Here is a 6,191-nt window from a genome sequence, read left to right as displayed (position 1 = left end):
TGTTGATCTATCACGATTAGATTATTCCTATGTTCTACCAACTTCCCAATGTTGGTGTTGGGTAGCATTGGTGGTAGTCATTTCGGTGGTCATATTGGTGACCATGGTCCTAGTGGAGATTGTATTTGTAATGGTTATGATGGCCGTATTGGTGGAAGTGGTTTGTATTTTGATATTGGTTGTTGGTAATTATTATATTCAAAAAACAGTTTAAGAATCAAGATATAAGAAAATTAATATCTTAAAATTACATTAATTTGCAAAAGTCGAATCTAGTTAAAGTAACTTTAATCAACCTTCAAATAACCCATAGATGTTTAGAATTCATACCGTGATAATGTAAGGATCCTTTGATGTAGTTGGTATTATCAAAATATATCACCACCACTCATATCCATACAAGCCGATATGAACCGTTGCTAGACACCAATCCATAAAGCACACTATCAAACCTTTATTCCTTGTGCTCTTGGTGGTTGAAGGGCCCCAACAAGAGGGGATGTAACTCGAACTCATTTAATTAATCACATATGATTAATTAATTAGCTTTATTAAATAAAGCATTTTATTTAATTAATACATAATAATAGGATCTAGTGTGTAAAAATTTATACATGAACATATAGGGTCATATACAAAGAACACTAAAAATATAAAGATAAATAATATATCTATTAAGTGTAAATTTATTATTTACCAAACAGATCAAATAAATAAATGATTGATTATTTATTATTTATCAAGTAAAGAAAATAAGTAAAAGAGTTATTTATTAATCGAGTAATTTGTTTTAATATTTACATCTACATCTACATCTACATCCTCCTTAATAAATGAAGGTTTTTTTGTCACATGTTTTCTACTCTTTTATTTGAACACATGATATTTTTAAAAAATTTTGAATTTTCTATTTTCCACTTGTCATTTTATTATATTTTTCATTTTATTAAATTAAAATTTCATATTTAATATATAAGGTAATATATATGTAAGATATTTATTAGAAATGATTTATATATGTAATGTATTCATTGTATTAAAACCTAATTAATTTTAATAATTTAAATTTTTTCTCATTTTTTTTTATAAATTCAAACTTCTCAAATTGTAAAAATTTTATATTTAATTTTCTTTTTAAGTAAACTCATGTAATACATGGGTCTCATACCTAATCTTCTAATAAATTAGACCTAAAAATGACACGTGTCATTTTTTTAGAATGTATTTTTGATACGTGGTATTTTTCTATAATGTTTATTATTTTATTTTTTTATGGTAACAAATCAAATTCAATTCAAATTCAAAATTTGAAAATATAAAATTATATACTAATAACATTATTATGTTTATTTTGCTTAACAAATTAATTCATAATTACTTACAACCGGCATTTTTTTATTACATTTATTATTTTTTATCTATATAAAAATTTTAAATATACCGATCTTGGTTTTCACGGGTTATAATCTAGTACCTAATAAACTAATTATGGGTTTGGGTTACTTAGGTTTTTCTAAAGTCAAATCAATAGTTTAAATATAAAAGAAATCCATGTTAAGCATTATGTAAGCAACTAATATTTGGAATCATAATCTTGCCTAGCCTCCTCATAATCCTGCCTCCCTCTCAATCCTTGAAATCATTACGCTTCTTCCATATATCCCCTTGGGTTCGAAGATCACAAGCAAGGAAGAATAACAAGAAGGAATTTGTTTTTATTTTATTATTATTATTATTATTTTTATGTATAGTGGCGGTTAATATTTTTTGTGTGGATAACGATAGCTGTGATCTATTTCGATCACCATCTCCTACATCAAAGGATCCCTATACCAAGGCAATGAAATTCTTAGTAATCAAGTTGACCCAACTAGATCCGAGCTATCAGGAATAATTTTAATATGTAAATTCTATTGCATTATTGATTTGTATAAAACTGTTTTTAGTAAAGGACCCTAATATTCCCTAATAGCTGTATCAAATCCTCTTTTGGATCTTTGATTACCCGTTAAAGTTTTTTTTTTTTTTTTTTTTTTTTTTTTTTTTTTTGGTGGTGTTCATCGATTTCATGAATGCGAAACCAACAAATACGAGAATTTTAACCTTTTAAATAAGGTTGTGTGGGACAAACTAGTAATGCATCATCATGATATCCTAAGTCACGCTTTTGTGATGTGGTTAGTATAATTATCAAGAAAATTAAAATCCAAGCCAAATTCCAAAGATGGGAACAAAAAGATAATATTTACTATGCTTTTTTCAACTCTGAAATGGACACCCATAAACACTTATTCTTTGCCTGCACATTTTTCAAACTCCTATGTTCAACATTAAACACTTAACTTTACTTGATAACTTCCCACTTGATTGGAAACCACTTCTTGCTCTATTATGGCCATTATTAAGGGTAAAGAGATATTGAATTTAATATGAAGGGGTGCACTTGGAACTATTTATCATATTTGGCAAGAAAGGAACCAACAAATGTTTTTAAAAAGGCTCGATCCGTTGACATAGTCCCTAAAGTTATCAAGTCTATAACAAGTCTATATACGATTGGATTCTGCAAAGAAATTGTGTTCCCTGTTTTTTTGGTACTTTTCTAGTAATTGTCATTGTCTTACCGAAGGACCAGACGAATTGAGATGGATGGAATAAACGCCAAAATTCCAGGGTCTCTTAACGTATGACTTCTCATTTTTACGAAATTGTAGACTAACATATTGACCACAAACATTGTTGTTACTTTATGCGTGAATTAGAGGATTCTTACAAATGTTACTTGCTTTACTTATTTGTGGTTCTTAACTAGGGCATGGAGGTAAAATTTTGAAAAGATTTTTGTGAAGACTATCATTACTAAAGTATTGAAGACTATGTATATTTTATGCTCTTTACTTTCTCGAATTTGAGTGGGACTAGTTGTTTGGGATCCCAAATATATCATTTTTAGACTTACATATACTTTACACATACTTTTTTGGATTTTTGGGCCACTTGGAAGCGTTATGTAGTTAGGCCAAGTGGGACTCCTCACTTTCACTTTGAAGCTTGTAAGGGACGGTGGCATGTTAATAGAGACGGGATTATGCTCATTAATATACTTACCATTTTGAAAAGTGGAAGATTTTTTTTAATATACAAGAGTATTTTTCCCAGGATGCAGCCAAAGCTTGGATATGTTCAAGGGTAAGGAATTTGAAGACCATGCATTCACTTGAGTTTTAGTGCTTGGTAATTGAGTTGGAATCTTGATTATCTCTTTTATCATTTAAACCACTAACTTTTTGTGGTATCTCTTTGACATTTGGTTATATTTTTTTTAGGCTTGCCTCACTTTCGTTTCTTAGTATCTGGATTATAGCACGCGTGAAAACGTAGGAAACGCATAAAAAACATATAATTGTCTACATATATTGCATAATGATTATAAAAAAAATATGCATGGTTATTGGTATTATTGAAATGTGTAGAAAATATATTAAAAAGGATAAATATCTTTAATCATTGAAGGACCTCTTTGTTGACAATATTTTTTGTTTTATTAGTTCAACGATCTTCCTCGTCTCATATAATTATGATATTGTAATATAATTATAAAAATTTTAATTACACTTTCCTTCCATAATAAGATTACCTAATTTAAACATATATTGACAACCAATATATTATTTTTCCCAAGGTTCTAAATAACGTAAGGCGTGACTTGGCGGCAACGTCAAGTCTCAAGTTTTTCCGAGCCTTGGCGAATCACGGCGTTTGTAAGGCGTCACTTAAGGCGGCAATTTTCTATATAATTAATATTTTTATATGTATTTTCAACTATTATTCACTTTTATACACATATATGAGTTAAGGCGGCGTTTTGGCAAAGCTTGGCGGCATGTGCACCTTGGAGTCGTGGCGCACAATGACGGAGCCATGGCGAGCTATTTAGAACCTTGAATTTTTTTCCATTGCATTAAATATTGACAACTATTTTATTTATTCAAATAAAGGCATATAATATAATTTATAGAATGTTAAATGTTATATGAATTTAATTTTAGTATATCATCAATGGAGATTATTTTCTAAATCATGATTTGTTTATTTTAAATTGATTATAAATATAAGTGCTAACTTTTATGTTTGTTCTTATATATTTGGTGTTTGCAAGAACTTTGCATTAGTTTTGGTGCAACTTTGAATAATTTTAGTATATCATCAATGTAATTTGGTATATCTTTCAATTATATGAAATATCAAATAATGACATTTAATTACTATTGTGATAATTTAGTTTATATATTGTATTTTTACTAATCTTAACGATCTTTTTTCTAATAATTGTAATGCTTTTACTAATTATACTTTTTACAAATCTCTTAATATCTTATAATTTTTATCTTACTTTATAATCTTTCATAACTATATTTTTTTTTCAAGATTAACTGTCTTAATAGTTTTTTTTTTTTTCCAGTCTATTCAATTTTATATTTCATTATACAACATCATTTGTATACATTCTAAAATTTCACTCTAAAAATGTTTAATGTTTACACATTGATATTAATTTTTTTTTAAATAAATCCGTGTAATAATTATGCAATATATATATATATATATATATATATATATATATATATATATATATATATATATATATATATATATATATATCGTTTTAATTAGCATTTACTTCCTTCATTAATTCAAATTCCTCATTAAACGGATATATTTTTGGAAAATAATAATTATAATGGGGCAACATTATCTAAGACGTAAATGTTTGATATATTTTTGGCGGAAAAAAATCAGGATAATTAAAAAAATTTATATAAAGAAAATACAAATTTAAATTTAGTAAAGTTATGGATGAAATTACCGGTGAAAATTATTTTGGAGGGAGTTATATTTTGTAAAGTATAATAATATTAAAAAATTCGAAATATGTATATTTGTTGTGTAAAGTTATAAATTTTATTGTTACTATATAAAGATAAAAAAGTAGGTTGGTATGATATACAAAAACATAATAATTTCAATGATATTTTAAAATAATGTCAAAATTAATCGGATTCTTATAACATAAAAAAATCATAATCATCTCTAATATATATATATATATATATATATATATATATATATATATATATATATATATATATATATATATATAAAAGTAACATTTTCGTAATTAATGTCAGTTCCCAAGATTGTTTATTTCTATTTTGTTAAAGGTACGTAATATCTTTTCATGTTTGTTTGAAAAGTTTCAAAAAAGTAGTTAATTGATTTCATGTAATTTGTGACAAAGAAAATCGAAATATATGAATATATATATTTGATATAGGAACAAAAAAAATAATAATAATAATAAATATAAAAAGAATTTACCGACCTTCTAGTGCACAAGAGCAAATATTTGAAGCAGAGAATGATGATGGAAGTTATAAACAATAAGAATGATGTTGTAGGAGAAGGTTTGAAAAAAAAAACGATCGAAAATAAGTGAGTCGCGGATTCAATGATGAATCGTATATGTATGTGATAATTTGAGTATGATTTTTTAGTATTAATGATTTCCTAATAAAAATAGATTTTATATTAATGGTTTACTAATATAAACGGATTTGTATTAATGATTGATATTAATGTCTTGATTGAAATGGTTTGTTAGTAATATGCTTTTAAAATTGACCATATAAAAATCTTCATAACCGGAAATTTAAGATTTAAAATATGGAAAGCTTTTATTGGAATTAAATACATTTAATTTCAACGAATGTAAGTTATTGTTTAACGATTATTGGAAATCATTTATTGGAATTAAATACATTCCATATGGGGAAGATGATGTCAACAATTTGATCTAATGGTGGAAAAATAAGATTGAAATACAATCAAGGGTCCAGATTATTTAAGATGATGTCATAAGGTTTCTCTTTTAATAATATTTAGAGATTAGTTTTGTGGATGTTGTGTTCCGAATTTTGGGATATGATGATCATAACAAAACAATCTCAAACATAAACAACATCATACGAATAACCTAATCAAGGTTTATTAACTTTAAGCAAAAAACTTTAATTTTTTAGGTAGCGTTTTTTGAATGACGATAATTTGCTTTGGGAGAAAGTGATTAAAAGTAGTTAGGGTGATGATGGTGGTTTTTCTATGGCTAACCTAAAGAAGACGAAATCAGGAGT

The sequence above is a fragment of the Lactuca saligna genome, chromosome 6, assembly GCF_052625555.1.
Source record: "Lactuca saligna cultivar CGN05327 chromosome 6, ASM5262555v1, whole genome shotgun sequence".
Classification (NCBI taxonomy): domain Eukaryota; kingdom Viridiplantae; phylum Streptophyta; class Magnoliopsida; order Asterales; family Asteraceae; genus Lactuca; species Lactuca saligna.
Note: the sequence above shows the minus strand (reverse complement) of the source record.